The sequence below is a fragment of the Gopherus evgoodei genome, chromosome 4 (assembly GCF_007399415.2).
Source record: "Gopherus evgoodei ecotype Sinaloan lineage chromosome 4, rGopEvg1_v1.p, whole genome shotgun sequence".
Classification (NCBI taxonomy): Eukaryota; Metazoa; Chordata; order Testudines; family Testudinidae; genus Gopherus; species Gopherus evgoodei.
This window is the reverse complement of record NC_044325.1, coordinates 134353539-134377760: the sequence shown is the minus strand read 5'-3', so window position 1 is coordinate 134377760 and position 24222 is coordinate 134353539. Positions and strand designations below refer to the sequence as shown.

The 24222-nt window shown below is 51.4% G+C and overlaps 1 protein-coding gene across 3 annotated transcripts in view; it reads right to left on the bottom strand.

The window, feature by feature from the left end:
- The window catches only part of SYT2 (synaptotagmin 2), a 219935-nt gene that overhangs the window by 97549 nt on the left and 98164 nt on the right, over window positions 1-24222 (bottom strand). For 2 of the 3 annotated variants that reach the window (XM_030561176.1, XM_030561179.1), the window contains exon 1: window positions 7465-7524. The exons of the other annotated variant lie outside the window; for it this stretch is intronic. The gene's annotated coding sequence lies outside the window, so the exon portion shown is untranslated. Of the gene's footprint in view, window positions 1-7464; window positions 7525-24222 lie in introns of those variants that run through there. 3 annotated transcript variants of the gene reach the window in all.

Here is a 24222-nt window from a genome sequence, read left to right as displayed (position 1 = left end):
AGCTTCTGATAGCCCCCATAAAACCAGATCATCCTGTCTCCCTTGGGGATCAGCCCCACAGGTGAGGCCCATGGGCTGAAAGATGGCTGGATCCCATCTAAAGCCAGCATGTCCCTGACCTCTCTCTCCAGGTTCTGGGCTGCTTTCCCAGTGACTCTGAATGGGGAACACCTGATGGGGAGATTGTCTCCCACCTCAGGGAAGAGATCCCCCAGGGGGTCTTCCCCCTTCTCCATCCAATCCTCCCTCTTCAGATCCAGGGGTCCCCTCACTCTCCTCCCATCCAGGAGCTTGAACAGGAAGAACCCTGTGGATTCCTGGGGTACCACCAGCTGCCTCCCGATTCCCCCCAGTTCTACTTCCCCTTGGGGAGCCCATTCCCGGGACAGGAATCCCTTCTCCGGCAGGGCTCTGTCCCTGCAGCCTTCCCCAAGGGGGTTTGCAGCGCTGTGGCCAGCAAGTTCCCTCAGCTTCTCCAAGGAGGGATCCCTCTGCAGCTCAGTCTGGGATTCAGCGGCTGGGGCAGGGAGTGGGACCTGCTCCCTCTCGCTGGCTGGACCTGGGGTCACAGCCCCCCTGAGCCCTGTCCCTGGTAGCTCCCTCCCTGCTGTGTAATCACTTCCCAGCAGCACGTCTGGACCAGGCAAACCTGTTTGGCAGCTGCCCTGCCCTGCCTGGGTGTCCCTGCACTCAGCTGGGGTCTCAGCTCCCTCCGTGCTCAGCGCTGCCCTTGCTGTCCCAGTGGGGGCAGGCTGCGAGCTCTCTGCTCTGGTCACAGCATCAGAGCCAGCGTGAGCCCCCTCTCTGGTGTGCAGGGGGGCGGGGAGCATTTCTCCCTCCCACCTAGCCCCAGGGGGCTGGTTACAGGTAGGCAGGTATCCTGAGCCCAGCAGTCCCTCCCGCCTGCCAGCCAGGTCATTTGCATTTTCACTGACCATTTCCATCCTAGCCAATTGGTTCCCTGGATTTGAATTCAAACCCTCGGCCGTTACAGGAGCGGGGCCTGGATCCTGTCCCATGGGGAGACAGTCACCCCCCACCACGGCCTCCCAGCCAATATCCTGGACAACCCCAACTACCAGCCAGCCCAACCCCTTCTGGGTCTGTAAAGGGATCTGGGCCATAGGCAGGGCGAGGGGCTTCACCCCAGGGAACTTCACCCAGGTTCCACAGTCCCTCAGCATCTGGGGCTGCACCACCAGAGTTTTCTCTGTCCCAGGGTCTCGCCCCCGCAGGTGTGTTTCCCCACTGACCCCTGGGCAGCCCCCTATGTCTCTCTGCTCCACCATCACCAGTCCATGCTGCTGCTACTTCTCATGCAGCTTTTCCTCGGGCTCTTGCTTTCTCTCACGGTCCTCTCGGGCTCTGCTCTCATCCCATCCGTCTCCAATCTCCTGATGGGGAACCCAATCGTGAAGACCCTCGTCTGATTGGGGACCAGACTCCCGGGGATGCCTGGCTGCTGCTCCAGCTGCTCCCAGATCCTCTTGTAGCCCCATCTGGGCCAGGAATCTGCTCCTCAGAGCAGTGCTTCTCCTCCAACTGCACTATTAACTGTGCCTTGGTGAATTTCCCCATGCGTAACCCTCTCTTTGTGCACAGGATCACAATGTCCTTCTCAAGGAGATGGTGATAGGCCATCACTTCACCGTTCCCAAGTGGCTCTGGACTCACAGGCCTGTGTGCTCTTGGCTCCCCCATGGTTTCCAGGAAGAACCCCTGGTGTGCCAGCCCTTCTCGTGATCACCACCTCTTTGCCAGGGTTGAGCTGCAGACTCCTCTGCCCCTGGGACCGCTCCTGCAATCCCCAGGGGAACCCTGCTACTGCAAAATCCTTCTCTCTCCCAGGGTCGAGCGGCAAGCTCCTCCGCCCCTGAGACTGCTCTCTGCAGTCCTCAGGGGGACCCCGTTATCCAGCGCCTCTCTTCTGGTGACCTTAGGAGATCCTTCGGCTGCATGGCCCCCATGAAACAGAATCTGACTGGTAGTTGGGGTGCAGACTGGTCCAGCAAAGGCTGCAGCTGACTTCTAATGACCAGCTGCGCACCCACACAGGAAGGCAGCAGAAATAGGCTGTTCCTGGGTGGAAGCTGTAAACACTAGAAGAGACACTGCTTTGCAGAGACAGCCAGAGAAAAAGAGTGGACCTCTAATCAAGCTTCCAATTGACTCTCTACTGCAGGGCAGCATGTCTGCACAGTGTCTGGCTTTAAAAATCACTTGAGAGACTTAATACAGGATTTGAACCCACAGCCCCAGCACACTACCACCAATACTACCACTGATTGCCCTCTTGTTGTGTGCGAGAACCCACCCATTTATGTACCTGCCTCCTGTCACATATATTTGCCATCCTCCTGGTGCATGACTGAGTCTGTTCCACATTAACCTCCTCTCCCCGCTCTGTGAGCTGCCCACCCAATATGCTAATAAGTCTTCTCCCTTGCAGACCTGAGCCCGTCCTGCTTTGAGTCCCTTTCAGCTGTGTATCAGATCCCAGCAAAACTGACTGCACGCTCACGCCTCTGCTTCCAACGGGCCTGAGGGCACTCCTGATTGCACTTCCCAGTCCTCTCTGTGGATCTCAAACCCTGCTGCATCCTGGGTTATCGGCAGATATACCGGAAAATCAGAATTCCCATCCCGTAGAAAATTCTGATATTTCAGCAAACTACCAACATTTTTTGTGATTTGATGAAATGAAATATTTTGACCTTTCTCATCAAAAGGAAACATTTCAACATTCCCAGAATGAAATATTTGGCTTCAGGTTAGTTTGACATTCATCTGGGTCATGATCCCCTCACCATGCTACTGAATCACCCTACTAAATTCACAGTCCATTGTGGTCAGTTTCACAGTCATAGGATTTTAAAAATTGTTATTTCACAATTTCAGAAATTTAAATCTGAAATGTCACAGTGTTGTTACTCTAGGGGTCCTGACCCAGCTCTGAAGGCAGCAGCACAGAAGGGTGGAATGGTACGGTATTGCCACTCTTACTTCTGTGCTGCTGTCAGAATCATAGAATATTAGGGTTGGAATTGACCTCAGGAGGTCATCCAGTCCAATCCCCCGCTCAAAGCAGGACCAACACCTGGCAGGGTGCTTGTCATAAACAGATAGTTAAGGGTTAATGTCTCTTTTACCTGTAAAGGGTTAACAAACTGTGAACCGGACACCTGACCAGAGGACCAATCAGGAAACAAGATACTTTCAAATCTCGGTGGAAAGAAGCCTTTGTTTGTGTTTTTGGGTTTTGCTTTGTTCTCTCCGGGATCTGAGAGTGACTGAATGTACTACAGGCTCTAATTTTTTATTCAAGTAGTAAGTGCAAGTAGAAAGGCGGTATAGTCTTTTTAATTGGTTTTCTTTATTTGCAAATGTGTATCTGGCTGGTAGAGGTCTAATGTGTATTTGGCTGGAAGTATTTTAAATTGTATTTCTGCTGGAGGAGGCTTTTTCTCCAGTTTCTAGAAGCTGACAGACCCTGGAGGGGAGGAGAAGGGGGGAGGGGAATGGTTTATTCCCCTGTGTTGTAAGACTCAAGGAATTTGGGTCTTGGGGTCCCCAGGGAAGGTTTTGGGGGGACCAGAGTGTATCAGGCACTGGAATTCCTGATTGGTGGCAGCTTATCAGATCTAAGCAGGTAATTAAGCTTAGAGGAATTCATGCTAGTACCCCAACTTTTGGACTCTAAGGTTCAGATTGGGGAAAGATACTATGACAGTGCTGCCTTCAGAGCTGGGAGCCTGACCAGCAGCTGCTGCTCCCTGGCCTCTCAGCTCTGAAGGTAGTGCAGCTGTAAGAATGGCAATATTGCGGCTCCCCTTACAATAACCTTGCAATACCATCCCCCTCCGAACAACCCTATTTTGAGTCAGGATCCCAATTTGAGAAACGCTGTGACAGCTGTATAGTATAAGGTAAAAGTATATGAAATAGCAGATTTCACAGAGGAGATCATATTTCACAGTCCGTGACACATTTTTCACGGACGCGAATTTGGTAAGGCCCTACTCATGGAAGTTGTAGTTTGCATGCCTCAGGCTCCCATTCTCCTCTAAGGGCAGGAATCCCTGTTCGAACTACATTTTCCATGATGCATGGTGTTGGTTCAACCAGAGGCAAAATTATGGAGCATCATGGGAGATGTAGTCCAGCCAGGTAGCCTGACCCATAAAGGAGAGTGGAGACAAGAGGCACTCAGACTAGAGTTCTCAGAACCTATCATGGCAGCTCAGGCAAACACAGGTTAATGTCAAGCGGACTTGAAATTAAATGTTTCGATTCCGTTCGACAAACCGAAGTCTTTCGATCCGGTTGACCCGACCTGAAAAAAAATATTTTGTTCAGATTTTCCCAACAGACAATTGAATAATTTTGACAAAATTGAAATTTGCCTATAGAAAATTTTGACTTTGTAGAAACTGTATTTTCTGTTGAAAAAACATTTTGATGGGAAATTCCCAATCAATGTTTAGACAGGTGCCTGAACCTCTGCCTTTCCAATAGACAAAAAGTGACCAATGACACTTGCACCAAACATACCTGATAACCCAACATGCTTGGCTGGCTTCAGCCCTAACACAGGACCTCAAAGACCGCTCCTCCCTCCACTTCTCAGGCTGCACGCCATTCACCTCACTTTGCCTCTGGGTCCCACTGCTGATGTTCTAAAAGGATCCCCCCAACCCCCCGCCTCCTTTGTCCGGTTTCAGTGGAATACTGGATTATTCTTCACTTCCTGTCTCAAACTGTACAGTAGCATGCTGTTGAAAAGAAGCCGTGTCCCACCTCAAAGGTGGCTGCATGTCAGTGGTAGGTGATGTTACCCATTTGTCAGTAGAGGATGCTCAAAGTATGTGGGGAGGGCACTGCCTACCCCATTTTGAATCACACGATCCTGCTGTATATTGGCATAGGGTACAAAGAGGCTGTGAGTATCAGACACCAAGGTCTGGTGAACCATGCTGGGATCTTCCAGGGAGAAGATGCCAGAGTGATATAGATTTAAACGATCGCTGTAAATAATAATAATTAAATCTTAGCTCTTATATAACACTTTTCATCAGTACATTTCAAAGTGCTTTGCAAAGGAGGTCAGTATCATTACCCTCATTTTACATCTAGGGAAACTGAGCCAAGGTCACCCAGCAGGTCAGTGTCAGAGCTGGAAAAAGCTATGTCTCCTGAGTTCCCGTCCAGTCCTCTGTCCACTAGGCCATAAATAATGTATAACCAGTGTTTCCTTAACATGGAACTACGTCTCCCTTCCTAGTGGTGGCTGGGCCACATGAAGATTGTGGAGTCTGCTACAACTTTCAAGCTGCAAGGGCTCTTTTAGCTCAGGTGGTAGAGGCTCCTGGTTATACAGTCAGAGGTCCCAGGTTCGACTCTGCTGCTAATGCCCCAACAAAGGACATCACGTTACATGAGAGCCGAGAGAGGGGCTGGAGCTCACCGACCGCAGCATATATCCAGAGGTAACTGCATTGAAACCAGGGCAGTTTTTCTGGACTTACACCAGGGTGAATGAGATCAGAATCTGGTCCAAGGAGGGGAAGGGCAGGTGGAGGTAAGGAGGCTAAAATGGAGCATGGGACAGCACAAGAGGCAATGACCGAAGGGTACTGAGTACATGGAGACCCCACTGCACCCTCAATCAGGTCACAACCCTACAGTGAACATCACTAGACTTTCCCCTTCCCTGGCACCCTCTCTCTGGCCCTAGCTGCCTCCCCTCAGCCTGATCTAACTGTGAGGCTGCAGGGTCCCTCTGAATTGGGACTGTCCATGCTCTAGGGGGAATTGCACAGCTTTGAAGGGCGGTGCTGGGCACAGCCAGGCCCACTGCTCTCCCCTCCAACAGGAAAGGAGGAATCTGTGCTCCCCCTTAGAGATTCTTGTTGCCTGGTTGGGGGCGGTGGGTCTGCAGCAGGCGTAACAGGCTGTGTGTGGTGGGTGGGGGTATTGTGGTGGAGGGAGTCCAGGGGTTATGAAGGAGGAATGGGTGCTGATGGGGAGATAGGTGGAAAGGAGCCCAAAAGTGTGGGAGGGTAGGATAAACTGAAAACAGGCCTCACTGCAGGAGTCTGGCCTGGTGGTTAAATCAGGAGACAGCACTATTCCTGTCTCTGATACTGAGTTGCTCTTAGATGTTGGGCAAAGCCCTTTTGTGCCTCAGTTTCCACATTTGTAACATGGGGCGGGGGGGGGGAATCCCTGGGGACTTGCAAGGCTGGATTCATTAAAACTTGTAAAGAAAGGATGGCCCAGTAGCTAGGTCCCTATCCTGGGACCCAGAGGATCTCACTTCTCTACTCTGCAACAGACTCACTGTGTGACCTTGGTCAAGTCTCTTGAGGGTATGTCTATGCTGCAAAAAACAAAACAAAGAACCCCCCCCCCAAACCCATGGCAGCAAGTCCCAGGGCCAGGTCATGCCATGGCACTAAAAATAGCAGCAGAGACATTCCCTCTGAGATTCGCTGCCCTGGGTGTTTTCTTACAGTGCAGAGGTACCCTTAGTCTCACTGGACCTCAGCCCCCCCTGCTCTCCCCACCCCCCGCGTATGAAATGGGGCCCATGGCACTGCTGGCCTTTCCAGGAAAAATGCACTAATGATCGCCAGGTGCTCCGATGGCTCCAACGACAGGGGCCAGGGAAGTGCCATGGGGCGACAGAAAGATGCAGGGGGACGTCGTTTTTATTTCAGTGCACAGGATACTACTCAGCAGCAGCCTGTCAACGGCTTCTGGCTGAGAGGGGGTCCTGGCCCAAAGCTCTTCCCCTGCTGCCACTGGGTCACCCCCAAGGGAAATGTGCAGGGTCCCTTATCCCCAGCCCAGCTCAGCAGCGCGCCCCCTCAGGACAAAGCATTTGTCAGGGGCTGGGGCAAAGCGCTGAAAACAGGGTGGGGGCAGAAAGCCCCTGGCTCCCAGCCTGCCCTTTGCCAGGGGCTGCTCGCCTTGGCTGGGGGAGCCAGGTGCGGATGGGGCTCACCCCGGGGCTGGTGCAGGACCAGGGGTGGTTCCAACTTCAGCTGAATCGAAGACAGGGCAGAGCCCCAGTGAGCATTAGGGGCCAGGTTACCCTGGTGTAAATCCGGACTAACTCCACTGACTTACTCCTGCCCCAGGCAGCCTCCGCTGGCCGGGATCGCCCCTGCCGCTGGGCTGGCGGCTCCGGAGCTAAAGCTGCGCCGGGCAGCCCCCTCCCGAGCCCAGGTTGGCCACGGCAGAGCTGCCCCGCGGCCGGGCACCCCAGTCCCGTCCCAGGAGAGCACCCCGGGGCCGGGAGCCCCGCAGCGCCTGGTGCCCTCAAACTTCCACTGCAGCCCGTGCCCCCCCCCCCAGCTGGCTGCACTTCACGAGAGGGGGGCTGCTTCCCCGGCCCGGATCCCCCCCTCCCCGGACAGCAGGCAAGCGCCGCGCTCTCATGCTCTGGGGGGCCCGGCTTACCGGGCAGGTGCCGCGGCCGCTGCCTTCCGGAGCACTGCGGGACTTGGGCTCCCGCGCCCGGCCAGCCCGCAGATGCATCGCCCCCCCCGCACGCCTCCTCCCCGCTCTGCGGTAGCGCGAACACCGCTCGCCCCTGCGCTGGCTGGCTCGCTCTCTATTGTGATGCCTCTCACATCCCGCTGCATCGGCTCCCCGCGTGCGCCCTGCACCCCGCGCGGGACGGAACTCTACCGGGGGCGTGGGGGGGAAAGCCCCTGAACTTTCTGCAGCCTGGGATGCTAAAGCGCCCTGAAGAGGGGAGCCCAGCCGGACCCCTCCAGCCTCCCGGCTGCTGCAACTCCCTGGGAGAGGGACAAATGCTACAGGGGCAGCCCTCAGCCCCCTGCAAGTGCATTGCACAGGCTGGATTGGGGCGGGGGTCCCTGCTTGTGTCTTTGTGCATGGGAGTGTGGGTGGCCATGCATACATGCACAGATGTGTAGGGTGCATGTCAGTGGTCACACATCTGTTGGGAGGGATGTACAGCACCAGGTGTACTTGTGTGCATGTTTGTGTGTTGGCCTGTCCATACGTGAGTGCATGGGTGAGCAGGTCAGCATGTGTGCTTGTGTACATGGCAAAAGGGGGGTTCTTGCTCCAGAGACAAACTTGCATTTTCCTCTATTTGTAATAGTATTAAATAGACTGGCTTGAATCCCCTGCTGCGGACGAGGCAATTACAGCAGCAGTTACTCAGGCCCTGGAGATTTTGCTCTAGATTTTTTTTCCATTGTTTTAGGAAGGAACCCAATTCCCTTCTGCCTGAGGCTTTGCTCAGGACCCAGTCTGGGGCCCGGTTTTGTTCTCAGGGAGATGAGGGGCAGAGCAGAGCTGTACTACAGGGGGCAAGGTGGGATAAAGTAGAGAAGATTCAGGGTGGAGGGGATTCAGTGAGTCCTAGATTGCAAGGCCTAAAGGAATCACTCTGATCATCTAGTCTCACCCCTCATCTAACAGGCTGGAGAATTGCACCAGGGATTCCTACAGCCAGTGCTTAGAGTGGTCTGAGAAAGCACCAGGGGGAGGAGAGGACTAGCCTAACATGGCAGCAGCAGCTTTGGTTAAACACTGCTTAAAGCCACCCTGGCTTAACATATTGTTGTGGTTTTTTTGGCTGGACGGCAGCCCCCTCCCTTTGAGCACTACCTGTATCAAGCCCATCACCGGTGGTGAAGCTACAGCACATTTTTTAAATAGACACACCCAAGCTAGATTTGCAGACTTCAAACACCAGAATACGCATCCAGGGCCTAGGTACATAGTTCCAAGGGTTCATGCCCCTCCTTGTTAAACTTATACACCTTATTTCTAGCCTCAGTAGTTCCAGCTTCAACTTCCAGGTACAGAGTCTTGCTCTTAGCTCCAGACTTTAAATTAAAAAAAAGCCACCACCACCACATCCAGCCTTGGGTGCAATCTAGTACATTCAAAAGGCAAAGTGAACAAATCACTCTTCAAAAAGGTCTCCCTGAGCAGAGACAAGAGCATGCAGGAGGCTGAGAACTCCAGCCTGTGGTGCAGGCTCTAGGGTGGGGCCACAAATCAGAGGTTTGAGGTGCAGGCTGCCTGGTGTCTGCAATGAGGAGAGAAGACTTCCTCCAATCCTCTCTCACCACTGCAGCCTAGGGCCAGGGGAGAGGTGCCTCTCCCTATCTGCATGGCCCTTGATAGCCTGCTATGCAGCCACACAGCTTAGAGGGAACTTAAGTCAGCACTGGAGAGTGGATTAGGGGAAAGAGGGAAAAATAAAACCTTCCTTGCTCCCTGCTCCACATTTGCATCTTCCATCTAAACACAAGGGGAGAGCTAGGGATGCAATGAGAAGCAGGAGTGCTGGAAGGAGTTTAAATGAAGTATTTCCCCATCTTTTGGTTTGTCCACTGAGCAGGGGCACAGTGGATGCCTCTCCTTGTGCTGCACTTATGGCTCCTGCCCCCATCTGGGGCTCAGGAGAATGCTGGACCCGGGAGCTCAGGGTGAGCACAGTGCTGGGAGTAACGACCAGCCTTTAGAAGATGGGACCGTCTGTTCCAATCCTCCTCCCTGACAAGGCAGCCATGTTAGATTGATTTCTGGAAATAATTTATAATGCAATAAGGAAGAAACTCCATAGCTAATGTAATAAGGAAGCTGAAGGAGGCCATAAAGCTGCCTTGGTGCAGCTAGATGGCTACAGGAGCACAGGCAGCTGCAAATTGCCATTGATTTTGATCTTATATCAACTCATTGATTCTATCCAGGGCCTGTCACACTAGCCCAGGCAGAGTCAGGGATTCCTTGATCAAGTCTTTGCATTTTGATCTCCTGAGCCCAGGCCAGAAGTTGATAGGGAGCAATTCAAGTCCTTGGTCAGCTGGAGGTCATTTCCTTTGGCATCAGTGGGCTGCTTAACTGCTTGTTGCCTCAGTATCCCCATCTTTGAAAGAGAATCTTAGGACCTGGCTTCTAAGTTAGATTGTGGTGATGCCTGGAAGTAGCTCCATAATATCTGCAAAGTGCTTGCAAAATACTAGTTAGATCACCTCTTCCAGAGCCTGGCCTAAGAATGGGTGAATTGCCCCTGCCAGCCCTTTGCTTACTCTACTAAGCTGGCTGGCTTTCAAGGACACATCTGCTCTTCCAGGGGGAAGAATACCATTTCACGAGACCATGTGCATTTTGGACTGCACGCGGCTTTCGACGTCGTCCCCAGAGTGGTGGAGAAAATCTACTTCAAATTTTCATCAAATGTCTCACACATAGAATTACTGCTGCTTTGCAAACTCGACCGCAGACAAACGTCATCAGGAAAGCTGCCTGGAGCAGATTGCTCGTGCAGCTCTGTTAGCGAGGCGTCACTGGTGGACATTCGGGAAGGGTTCAGAGGTCTTTGTCTTACCCCTGCTAACACAGTGTAGCTCTTAGCCCCCTCTAGTGGCAGGACCATGCAAAGTAGTTGATGAATCCACTAGCAAATACCTGGGGAGTTTAGCACAAGCAGGTGACACTTTCAGAGCAAGAGGTGATGGGTTCAGCCCCTGCAGAAGACGGTCCATTTAACATCTTGTTATGCTGGGAAAGAAGAGAGATTTCTACCAGCATATAGTCCAGCCATGCTACACATCCTGTATTTTCTAGTTCTCTTCTCTTTCTCCAGCCTCAGTGCTTTCAGATACCCGCTCCAGCATCCCTCTAAACAAACATCATGGAGGCAGGATGGTTTCAGCACGTCAGTGGCAGGTTTGTTTTGCTTGTGAACATCACTCTTTATCCTTCCAGGAGCCGTAAAAATGGGGTAGGGTTGAGAAGGTAAGTCAGGCACTCCTATTCCCCCTTTCCAAGGAAATGTCCAATAAAAAAATAAAAGGAAAACTAATCAGAGGGAACCTAGTTTTGCACAACACAATTAACTGGTGGAACTTTGCACCACAAGTATCAATGAAGCCAAGAACTCAGTAATATGAAGAAAAAAGACAGATACTCACATGAGTAAGAAGATCCACCGTTACAATAGAGAGAGAAATAATACAAGGGATTAAACTCCAACTTCAGGGCACTACCTGGCAGAGGTTAAGAAGCTTCATTGAGGCTGCAGAGGGAAGCACAGATGTATCCTGACCCAACACAGCCCAGGGCTTTGTAGTTCTTCTCCGTCTGCCACAGAGGGTTTTTATTACTGAGCATATTTTGGATTTGTTCTTCTTGCAGACATTTACTCCATGCACATTGCTCATCTCACTTGCCTCTGCGGGAGCTGACCAGGGCACTGCAATTTTGGATGTGGGTTTGATGTTATCGGGAAGAGGTGGGCTCCTGTACCCGTTAGAATTGTTCCTGGTAAATTACATCACTCTTACATCTCTGCAACACACTCTGAAGCTCTAACCTGACCCCAGCACATCAGAAGCACCCGTGCAGCTCCCTGGGCAAGAACACATTTGCCATCTGGTGCCCTGGGGGCATATTCTTTTGAAGAAGTTATAGTCCTTCCAAACCAGATCTCTGTTTTAAAGCGAGTCCTTCACTTTAATGTGCTCTCTCTACCAGGTTTGTGCCAGTGCCCAAAGCCAATGATTTCCTCTATTCCTTTCAGCACCACTGCAGAGATGCAGGATGGAATCAGATGTATTCCCAGTTTCACCTTCATTTTTAGTGCCTACCACCTTGTGCAGAGATCTTGTCGGCTCTTCCAAGCCGAGCAGCCTAGGGCTGGGTGTGGAGTTGGATGGGAGATCTCCCTAAAGAGCAAAGGTGGCAGCATTGCTTCAGTAGGAGGCACTCAGTCAGTAGTGAATCAATGCACCAACGTAGTGGTCAGGGCTGTGCCCCTGCCGGCGCCAGCTTGACGTGAGATAGATTGTGAAACCACACTTCCAGCTGCTGTGTTTGCTACAAGCCCATAGTGATGAACGAGGCCATTAGCCCTGATCTCCTGGCCAAATGAATTGCAACCGGTGTCCTTAAATTCTTCCTGGAGCACCACTTCTTCCCCCCCCACCTTCCTGTCCTAAAAACTCATGCTATCGTTTACATAAGCACCCTCTGCTTTGCGGGAGGTCAACATTGTTAGGTGTTCAGCCTGAGACATGTGGGGGCAGATATTCCTATGTGCGCAGCTCAGCACCCAGCAGCCCCAGGTGAGAGACGGGCTGTCAACTTCCCCACCTGTACCACAGGGATAATCATTCTTCCTTTCTCTGATCTATTTAGCCTGTGAGCTCTTTGGAGCTGGGATGAGTCTGACTCTGGGTCTGTGCAGTGCCCAGTCCAGCCAGGCCCTAATGCACCTAACACTGACTTTCTGGGAACTGAGGATCATAGGACACTGATCTTGAGGAGGATTGGCTCCAGCCCCTTGCTGCATTTCAGGGTCTCCAATGAACCTAGGCTTCGCAGAAGCCATTGCGTTAGGTCTGGTTTGGATCATGGGCCCGAGTCCCATGTTGCCGCTCTGCAAAAAAAACCTGAACTGGCCTCAGTGTCACAGGAAACTAGGCTCAAGATCCCTGAGCCCATCTGTCCTGAGCTCAGACAGAAACCTCGGTGCAAGTGAGAGCCATGAAGCTCACACCGATATTCTGCACAGCTCCACCCATGTTTTTCTATTGCCAAACACTGAGGCAGAGTGCTCTGCTCCAATTACCAGGCCCCACTTCCTTCCCAGAGCCTGGCCACTGAGGCCCCTGCTCACACAGCCCTGCGACAGCCAGAAATAGAAGCCAGGGTCTCCAACCTCCACTCTGCCAGTCCTGCTCTAATCATTGGCACACTGCCTCTCTGAGCTCTGATGTGCCACGTACATCCCGGCACCTATTGGAAACCAGCTGCTGCATGGGAATTGATTTTCCAAGGCAGGTGCTGATGAATGCCAACGTGGCAAGGGCTTGCAGCCTGGTGGGGAGATGAGAGGAAGGATCCTCACAGGGGCAGCCTCCTGATTCATCGCACAGCTGATTGCTTGGAGACAAGAACATGCAAGGTAGCTCCAGCACTGCCATGCCAGGCTCAGGAAGTGGCTAACTTCCTAATTAGAAAAGACCCAAAGTGTGTCTCATTCTTCCCACTGAGCCAAGGAAGGAAATTGATTGAAGGCTATTTTTGACTCCGATTACAACGGGGCAGCCTAGTTCCAGTGCTTGACAGGAGTAACTCAGGGATGGCTCCCTTCCCTTTCTTCTGCTGATGATTAAATAATTCCAGTCAGCGCTGGTGCTTCTGGATTCTGGGTTGAGCTTGTGCTGGGGACCGAGCAGCAACCACAGCAGGGGATCCCTCACTCACAAAAGGGGTTTAAGGAATAACTCCTCCCAGGGCAGATAATTGTAGGTCCTCATCAGGAGTTGTTTTGCATGTTCCCCCAAGGCAGATAGTGCTGGTCACTATGAGAGCCGTGACACTGGGCTAGATGGTCGCTCTGATTGCCTAGGTTGCATGGTAGATATTTCAAGGTACATCATTCAACGTGGCTTGCAGCGGATTTGCCACAGCGCATCTAGAATATGCTCTCTCCTTTCACAGCTTCATCCTGACCTCAGTAAGCTACGTTGTAGAGAGATGTTTGGAGTGGGGATCAGGAACAAAGATTTCCCCACACACGTGGCTCTAGAGGACTTCAGGGCCTAATGACACTAACTTCTGCCTCTGGCCAAAATTTCCACTGGCAGCCTGCCCCAGAGGGAGAGGCCAGTACAGGCTGGGAAATGCTCAGCCTCTCCTATGTGTGAGCAGCATTTCACACCTCATTCTGGCCTTGTGGAGACAGAGCAGGGCAGGGCACTTGCAGGCAGGGTTTGGAAAGGACTATTGCTTCTCCTCTCTGCCCTGCCTCCTTTTCCTTGCTCCTGTGCTCACCAAGAGTGGGGGAGGGGTGGATACCAGGGGATGCCTACCATTGTCTGGGGTGCTCTGTGCAGTAGCCAGCAGAGGGCACTCAGGTAGAGCAGGCCGAGGGCCGCATGCTCTTTCCTGTCCACAAAGCCCCTGCCACAGAACAGGCACTCGGCTGGATGCCAGGCAGCAGCATGGAGTTGCTTGCTCACTGACATGGGCACAGCTCTGGTCCAAACAGCCATGTTTATACCACCTCCCCACCACCACCTCAGCCAGGCCAGGCCTCACTTTGCTGTGCTCTGGGAGCTTCTCAAACACAGGACACACTCAGCAAGCCCCACGAGAAGGCTACCAAGCTATTTAAAAGGATATTGCCCAATTCCTATGCATTGCCTCAACCCCTCCTCTTTTTCCACTACTCCCTTTTTACACCAGTCCCTGCTCTCCTCTGCCAGTTCATTGGCCAGGCCCTGCCTTCCCTCGCATCTCTTGCCCAGCTGCGTGGTGGGAACACTGCCAAGCAGACTCCTGGGACACTGCCCATTGCTAGATGAGGACATAAGAACAGCCATACTGGGTCAGACCAATGGTCCATTTAGTCCAGTATTCTGCCTCCGACAGTGGCCTGTGCCAGGTGCTCCAGAGGGAATGAACAGAACATGGCAATTATAGATCTTTCCATCCCCCATCATCCAGTCCCAATTTCTGGCATCAGAGATTTAGGGACACCGAGAGCATGGAGCTGTGTCCCTGGCCATCTTGGCTAATAGCCATCAATGGACCTATACTCCATGAACTTAGCTAATTCCTTTTTGAACTCCGTATACTTTTGGTCCTCACGACATCTCAAGGCAATGCGTTTCACAGGTTGCCGGTGCGTTGTGCGAAGTGCTTTGAGCAGGGGGTGGGACTAGATGACCTCCCAAGGTCCCTGCCAACCCTGAGATTCTATAATTGTAAGTACTTCCTTAGGTTTGCTTCAAATCTGCTGCCTATTAATTTAATCAGGTGACCCCTAGTTCTTATTACATGATGGGGTAAACAACACTTCCAATTCATTGTCTCCACCCCAGTCAGGATTTTATAGACCTCTATCCTATCCCTCAATAGTCATCTCTTTTCCAAGCTGAGCAGTCCCAGACTTTCTAATCTTTCCTCCTCTAGAAGCTGTTCTATACTCCCAATCATTTTTGTTGCCCTTCTCTGCACCTTTTTAATTAATCTCAATATATCATCTTTTTTGAGATGGGATGACCAGAACTGCCTGCAGTATTTGAGGTGCAGGTGTAGCATGGATTTATACTGAGGCATTATAGGTTCTGCCTTATTACCTAACCCTTTCCTAATGGGTCCTGGTGTGCTGTTAGCACTTTCTGGCTGCCGCTGCACATGGCGTGCATGTTTTCAGAGAACTAGCCACAATGACGCCACAATCTCTGTCTTGAGCGGTAACAGCTGATGGTGATGGAGCACCACTACCTCTCATTGTGAGGGTTTGCCCAGGAGGGCAGGTCCTTAGTGGTGGTGCTGCCTCCATGATGGAAATAAACATTTAGACAGTCTGGACAGAAACATGGGATCCCTCAAACAGCTGCAACAAAATGCAGGTCTATAGGAGGTCTATAGTAACTGCCTTTCCCCTCCTCTCGCACATTTCAAATTGCTTTATGCATGTTAATGAACTGAGCCTTGCAGCCCCCCTCTGAGCAAGGGAAGCATTAATAGCCCTAATTAGTGCCATTTATAAATGCATGGGATTGCTGCCATCTGCCACTAGGACTTTCCGGACTCAGGCACAGGCAGCAGTCTAGGCACAATGGCTGTGGGGGTGGAAGCTGAGAGCACTGTATCTGAAACGCACTGCTAGTGCATGAGCTGAGTCCAGTCTGTTAGCTTGGAGGCAGGAGCAGTTCACTGAAGGTCTATTCGGGGATCTAACCACCCCTGGGAGACAGAGCTGCCCGGAGTTAGTGCAAGTTACACCAGGCGACTGGCTAGCGGCACATGCTGCAGGAGAAGAGGGGAAAAACACCTGCAAAATACTCACTTGCCTTCAGCCTTTACATAGATGCTTCCCAATTAACCATATCTGGAGCTACCCCACTGAGGTGCTGCTGGCAGCCAACCGCACCTAGAAGAGTTCCTGAAAAGATAACCTGTAATGGGGGGAAAGCAGCCCTTTTAGCAGCTTTCTGAAGGAGGCCAGGAAGGTTTTTGGTTTCCAGTTACCTGCCTGACTTATCTCTAGAAACTCAGCTCTCATCAGCTGTGTTTTCCCTGGAAGACGCTGGACAGATGGAGACCGAGCATGGGTTCCGCCAAAGAGATACCAATCATGTGAGACCTGAGTAACTGACAGGAGAAGGGATTTTTACTCACACTGTTCAATGCTCGAGGCTGTTGGCGTGTCCCTGTTTAACTCCAATGCCCCCAAAATATTATAAGAAAAAAGGTCAGTGTTAGAGATTTGACACCCTTGCTCCTTCGAGTAAGGACTGCAAAAGTGCCTGACTCCTATCTGAGAGCTCAAGGGGAAAACGTTCCCCTTTTTTTTCTTAAGCCTTGCAGGTCCTCTCATCCCAGAGAGCCAATGACAGTTCTCCTCACTCTTTCCAGATCATCCTGTAAGACGACAGCTGTGATTAAGAGACGTATCACTATTAATACTGTAGGGTGACCACATGTGCCAGTGATGGGTAGGTTAGAAAATGAAGTCAAACAAAGGTGTAAACACCTACCGCACTCAGGTGCGTGCTCAGGTGGCCACATACTAATGGTAGGTAAGTGATCTCCATTTACTTTGCATGCCCACCCACCCAGCCCTTCCGCGTGAAATGAGCAGCACTTATGGTCTGTAGAACCCATCCCTTTGCAAAAAAAATCTCCCATTTTACACTTGGGGAAACCGAGGCACAGAGGCTTATGCAGGGTCAAATAGGGCGTCTATGGTACAAGTGGAAATAGAACCCAGAGCTGACTCCTATGCCAGTGAATAGGAAACTGGCCTATGATGCCCCAGATAGTAACGATGCCATAACTACATAACTATGTCCAAAACCCACCCTGGGGGCTGAAGCCTGCTTCCATTCAGGTCATCAGGAGGGGAAGAAGCTTGTTCGGGGGGGGGGGGGGAGTGAGGGAAATGAGCCCGCCTTGTCTAGTTAGACTGTTGGCTCTTTGCGGCAGGGACAGTCTCTCACTACACGTACATACAGATTCTAGCACAACGGGGCCTCAGAGCAGTGCCAGTAATAATATGGGCTGAGTGCAGGTTTGCCTGGCTGTCCTCTGGTCAAATGTCTCTCCCGGGGTACCCGGCATTTCAAAATCCACATGGTAGTGCTGCTTTAAGAGTGTGCCACACCCCTTGCCTCTGGCTGCTTTGCCCAGTGCCAAGCAGCAGAGCAAGGAATATTAATATATGGCCCTGTGCTGCCCCCTCGCAGTGCTGGGAGGGAGTTTACAGGGGAAATTAGAATGACATTGTTGCAAGTAATTGAGTGCCTTTCCTGAAATAGTCTCCAGGCCTCACTGCATTAGCTGTTTCTTAAATGGATGAGCTAATTAACCTAACTGATTGCTCCCATGGACTAATATTTTTGCTGTCACGTACCCAACAAGCAGGTTCTGTTTTTCAGTTATCTGCATGTTTGTTTCTCAGAGACTTTAACATCAGCTGGGACCATCATAATCATGTAGTCTGACTCCTGCAAAAGGCCACAGAACCTCCCCGACTCACTCCTGTAACAGACTCCTAACCTCTGCCTGCGTTACTGATGTCCTCAAATCATAATTTAAAAGACTTCAAGTTACAGAAATTCCGTCATTGACTAGTTTAAACCTGCAAGTGACCTGTGACCTATGCTGCAGAGGAAGGGCTTCTGCCAATCTAACCCACGGAAAAATTCCTTCCAGACCTCAAATACAACGATGAGTTAGATCTGGAGCATGCCGTTGTAGCCAGTCTCATCATACCATCCCCTTCATAAGCTTATCAAGCTCAGTCTTGAAGCCAATTAGATTTTTTTGCCCTCTTTGCTCCCCATGGGAGGCTTCTTCCAGAACTTCACTCCTCTGATGGTTAGAAACCTTCACTAATTTGAAGCCTAAACTTACTGATGGCCAGTTTATATCCATTTGTTCTTGTGCCCACATTGGCACTTAACTCCTCTCCTTCCCTGGTATTTCTCTCTCCAACATATTTAGAGAGAGCAATCACATCTCCCCTCAGCCTTCTGTCGGGTAGGCTAAACAAGCCGAGCTCTTTGAGTCTTGTCTCGGAAGGCAGGTTTTCCATTTCTTGGATCATCCCAGTAGCCCTTCTCTGCAGCTGTTCTGGTTTGAATTTACCTTTCTTAACCATAGGAGACCAGAATTGCACACAGTATTCCAGATGAGGTTTCAAAGGTGCCTTGTATAATGGTACTAACACTTCCCTGTCTCAACTGGGAATACCTCACCTGATGCGTCCTAGGACTGCATTCAGGGCTGCCCAGAGCAGGTGACAAGCGGGGCAATTTGCCCCAGGCCCCACATGGGCCCTGCGAGCCCTGGCCTTTGAATCCCTTCCCGGTCTACTCACCCGGTGGCGGTCTAGGTCTTTGGCGGCAGGTCCTTCAGTGCTGCCGAAGATATGGAGCAAGTGAAGGACCTGTCACTGCTGATTCGGAACAAGCGAAGAACCCATCCCCGCAGAGTCAGAGTGCCACCCAGTGAGTACAAGCACCGCAGGGGGTGGTGCCTTTGTTTTATGTCCACTCCGCTGCTTTGCCCCAGGCCCCCTGAATCCTCTGGACAGCCCTGATTGCATTAGTCTTTTTCACAGCCACATCACATCGGTGGCTCATAGACATCCTGTTATCAACCAAGACCCAGATTTTTCTCCTCCTTTGTCACTTCCAACAGATAAATCCTCAGGTTTATAGTAAAAATTCTTGTTAGTCTCCAAATGCATGACCTTCCACTATTACATTTCATCCCATTTGTATTTCTCTAGTTTACAATGTCCACTAGATCTTTTATACAATATTCTGGTCCTCCTCCGTATTGGCAATACCTCCCAACTATGGCTTATCTGCAGGTTTTATTAGCACACACCCACTTTTTGTGCCAAGGTCCATAATAAAAATGTCAAATAAGATCAGGCCTAAGACCAATCCCTGAGTGGAATGCCCCTAGTAAACTGCCCCTCAGCTGCCACGAGGCTACGTCAGCTTTGGCACCTGAAGCTTTCCAACCATCAGAGTCTCACAGAAGGTTCCAATTTAGTGGGAGGAATCCGAGGAACTGGTGGCAGCTGGGGGCCTGTAGACATAGCCTAGGTTACATGCATGCCTCAGTTGCTGCTTCCCAGCAGGCACATGCTCCCCCTCCAGCAGGGATCCAGGCAGGCAGCCTCCCTTAGATTTCACATCATGGGTCCTCATAGGGATGAAGCTTCCTACAGACACAGTGCTGTTTGTAAGGGCAAGTCACCGCAACACACCCAGCTGGTGCTGCGGCTGTGCTCCATCGGAACTCAGAGCTTGCTTCACAGGAGCGGTGGATGGAGCTGCCCGTGGATCGATTCTGCCGTAAGCTGCCCATTCAGCTTGCTTAGCGTATGCTGCAGCCAGGGAGCTCCTGTGGCTATGGGCACATCTACATCTACGCTGCAACTGCACAGAGTTCGCTTTGTTCTAGCTAGCTCGGACAGTGCAGCAGTGCCGCTGTAGCAGCCCAGGCTGTATAAGTGCCCCCAGAACCCTGCTAATTACTTGGGTGGCTAGTCCAAGTTGAAACCTGCATTCTTGCAGCTCTACTGCCACCAGTAGATGAGCGAGCTCAATCAAAGCTAGCCGGGGTAGGTCTACATGAGCTGCCACCACACCACACACCATCTTACAGGTAGAGATGTCTCAGGCTTTGCAGAGCCCTGTGACTTGCATTTTGGCTGAGAACAGTCAGAAGAACGGTGTGCCATTGATCCATCAATGCTAGAGGACCTACAGCTCTGCTCAAGCCACCTGGTGTAAATTGGGAATGACTCCCCTGCCTGAGAGTCACAGGTGTCATCTAACAGGTGTGAGCAAGAGGAGAAAGTCCCCCACAGGACTGCATCCAGCCACATTGCAGGGAATTAGCTACTGAAGATCCCCATCTGTGCATAGCATGGGCCAATGACATCTTGGTGGGGGAGAGAGGAGATTAGCTATCTCCAAAGGGTAACTACAAGTGGAGAAGAGGATGTGGGTTAGGATGATTCAAGGGGGTGTTCCTAGGAGACAGGAGATGAGTCTGAAGAAGGGGGAAAAAATGACACTGAGTACCAAGACAGACTTCTCGGCAGTGTGGAAGAGTCCTGGGGCCAGAGCTCATGTCATTTTAAGACAGACTGGGCAAGGCCCTGGAGACTACATACTTTGTCTGTTCCAGCATCTTCCCCCGGTATTTAGCTAGGAGATGTGCTAGAAGAGCTGCGGAGAAGGATGGACGGACTTAGGACCAAGGTACTGGTCTGGACATCAGACGATGCAGGTTTGAGTCCCAGCTCAAACAGCAAGTCCCTTGGGGAAAGCCACTTCATTGGGCTTTGGGTCCAACCTTAGTGTCTCCGGGCCTCAGCTCTTAACCTCTAGAGCAGGGATAACCGAGGTGTTAGGGAAGCTACACACATTAAGGATATTGCAGTGATGAGGGTCCCTGGACATCCCATAATAGGGCTGCTCTGTCCCCTTGCACCACCCAGTTCCACTTCACCCTTCAATGGTGCTTTCCATTCAAGGATCTCAAAGCACTTAGCTAAAAATGGACTGAGCCTCCCAATCGCCCTGCAAGGGAGAGGGCAGCATTCCTAGAACCAGATCTCCTGCAGAATACAAGCCAGAGGATAAGATCAGACAAGAGGCCCAAGTCAGAACCAGAACTAGACCCCACAGCAGCTGGCTAGTGCTGAAATGAGACCATCCTCCCTAGCCTTTTTGCATACACACAGAAATAAGAATTGTTAATGTAGAGAGCACAGAATCACTAGCACAGCTTGCCCCCCGAACCTCACGCACCCTTCACCAGCATGGAGCATGAAAACACTTTGCCTCATGCCTTGAGGGCTGCATCGCAGACTTGAAGGCCAGAAGGCAGGGCCAGTGCAACCATTTAGGCGACCTAGGCAGTCACCTAGGGCGCTAGGATTTGGGGGACGGCATTTTCTTCGGCAATGACTACGGCGGCCGGATCTTCAGCCACCCTGGTCACCGCCGGCATTTAGGCGGAGAGAGCTGGGGCAGGGGAGCGCAGGGAGGGCCGCCTGCAGCAAGTAAGGGAGAGTGGCACGTAGAGGAACTCCTTGCCCCAGCTCAACCCTGCCCTGTCGCCTCCCTGAGCACGCCATGGCTGCTTCACTTCCTGGGAGGCGGGAGAAGTGAAGCAGTGATGGCGTGTTTGGGGTGGAGGCGGAGCAGGGGTGAGCTGGGGCAAGGGGGTGTGCCTCAGGATGGAGGCAGGGAGCTGCCACAGAGGGGCGCCTCAGGGCAGGGGGTTCAGGGAAGGCGCAAGGTGGAAGTTTTGCCTAGGGCGCAAAACATCCTTGCCCCAGCCCTGCCAGAAGGGACCATCAGGCTCATGTAATCCAACCTCCTGCACGTCGCAGGCCACTGAACCTCACCCACCCACTCCTGCGATAGACCCCTAACCTCTGCCTGAATCATTGAAGTCCTCAGATCATGTTTTAAAGACTACAAGACTTCCTGTGCAAATGCATCTCAGGGCAAACTCCAGCTAGCACAGGCTTCCCCCGCAAGGTGGGGGATTTGTTTCAGTGGATTATTGCATGCTGGGAGCTATAGTCTCTTTGGCAGGCCAGCTCTTCATATAGCAGATGAGGGTGGCTTTGGGCAGCATCACCTAACTTTGCAGGTTCACATCTGACCTGCAGACTGCACTCTGGCTGTCCCCTGCTCTGGGAGGTTTTGGACTAAATATGCCCTTGATCTATTTCAAGGGATGGCAGCTACAAAAGCCAAGCTCCTGGGGTACTAAGGGAGAGCACGTCTCTTCTGGAACGAAGTCAATCACATGGCCCAGGGATAGAGCTGCATTGTTTGCATTATTGCCAATGCAAGTCAGGGCTGGTCTAGGTTTACTTGGTCCTGCCTCAGCACACGGAGCTGGACTAGATGATCTCTCAAGGCCCCTTTCGGCCCTACCTTTCTAGGATTCTGTAAGTCACACAGCATCCTAGTTCCTACCCACTATGGCTGGGGTTGTCAATAGCACTTGGCATTGGCCTAGCTCTGCCTTCAACAAGGGCAAAAGTACAGAGGATGGGGATGGTTGAGGTGCATCACCCTCCTTTGGTGGACAGAACCAGACCTGCTTACCTGGGAGTATTTCCGCCTGTGAGGTAGACACTCATGCACTGGGGTGAAAGCCACCAACAGGCATTCTATAAATGTCACCACTAGCTACCACTAGGGCCTCAAGTGGTCCCTCCACACTGGGGTGAATGTCACTCTGACTACAGATTTTACACGCAAGTACCTGGGGAGAGCAAATTTTATATCAATGCCTGGTGCAATAGTGCCAGAAACCAAAAAATCCTTCTAATGACACTCGAATGTTCCCAAGCAGGGAACAGACATGGTACCAGGTGACTTAAGTGGCCAGTCAGCACGAAGCACCATAACTAGACTTTGCAGGAGTGAGCACGACATAGAGAACCAGAGAGTAAATGAAATTCCCCTACATTTTCACTTGGATCAGTTTGAGCAGAAAATCCATCCTGGGGAATCCTGCCCTGTTCCTCGCTGACATGTCATGCCCAGGAGAAGGGGGGCTTTGTCAGACTTCATATTACTGTGTTGGGTGCTGCACGGTCACAGGCCCTGCCTTGGAGAGTTCATAGTCTAAATAGATAAGGGCAGGAGGGGAAGTGAGACAGAAAGGCGAAGGGACTTGCTTAAGGTCACACACCAAGTGAGTTGCATATGCAGAAATTGGAACCATGCTGAATTATTCTCTGGGCTATAACAAATGGCCTGCTTTGGCACCAAAGGGTGGACGTATGGCAATATCCCACCCTCTTAGCTCTGTGTAACCCTTGGTTAATTTATCAAGATGTTTGCTCACTGGGTTCCACACCCAATCTATCAGTCAGATCTGCCTTGTCACAATGAAGCCCTGTAGGGCTTTGAAGGAAGCAGAAGCCATTTTTTAATTAAATCCAAGTTTTGTTTTTTAAAAAGCAACAGCACTCCCTGGAGGTTTTAGGGAAATATGCTTTCAATTCTGAACAGTGTTTTAACGGAGGACTTGGTGCCAGAAGGAGATTCTGGGAGGCAGATGTGATCTCTTCTAGGTGCCATAACCCAGAAATGGCAGGATTTCCCCACATGCTCCACCCTTTCTAGACAAGGTCAGCACGACAGAAGGGCTGACTCTTAGAAGCAGACAGAAGAATAACAAGGGCATATGGACTCACCGGGTGTTTCTGGGACCAATTCACATCTGCAGCTGTAAATGAGCATTTAAAAAATGGATCCAGAATTTCTGAATAGTTCCAAGGGCATCAGATCAATACAGAACAGCAGCACAGTTATAAAAAATACATGGTGCACCCAGAGCCAGATGGATCACGACTCTGTTAGGGATCAGGGCACACCGGCATGTGTGTAGCGGGGAGTACTGCCAATTATTTCCCTGGGATTGGCAGCTTTCACGCCTGCATGGAGTTTGCTTTCCACAAGTATTCTAGCACCAGAAGCACTTGTAGAAAGACCAGGCATTAAGGGCTAAGGGTCAGATTTTAAAGGTTTAGACACCTAGCTCCCATGGGAGTTAGGCACCTAAATACTTTAATGACCTAGGTAATTTTGCAAGCCTTGTTCACGTTGATGAGCCCTTGCTCACACATGTCCTGTGCACCCTGCTATTAGCAAAGGGTTGCACGATCCAGTCCTCTGCAAATATTGCAGGAGGCGTATAGATCTCCATGTTTTGGATAGTGAATTTGACTCCCATTGATTTCAGACGGCTTTGGGTCAGGCCCATGCATGCTGCTAGGGTGGGAGTCACCAGGTGGCGCTGATATAATTTGAAAGACTTTTTCTGGCAGGCAAGTAGCACATGGTGTTCACATCACAAATTATCCAGTATTATGCCTTCAGTTTCTTTTAGGGAAGCTGTCACCAGCAGCAGGAGGGTTTGCTCTGTGCCAGGATTTAGCTATAGTCAATCGCCAGGGCAGAGCCTGGGACCTGGATATTGGTGTTTGGCAGCAATTTCTGACTGTTGGGTTCGCTGGCATGCTGTTGGTGACCACTTATATCCCACCACCGGTGCGCCACACACAAAGCGGCAACAAACCAACTGAGCCAAGGAAACACCCAGATTCGGGGTCACCACTGCGAAGTAGCGAGGTCGGGGGCCCAGCGG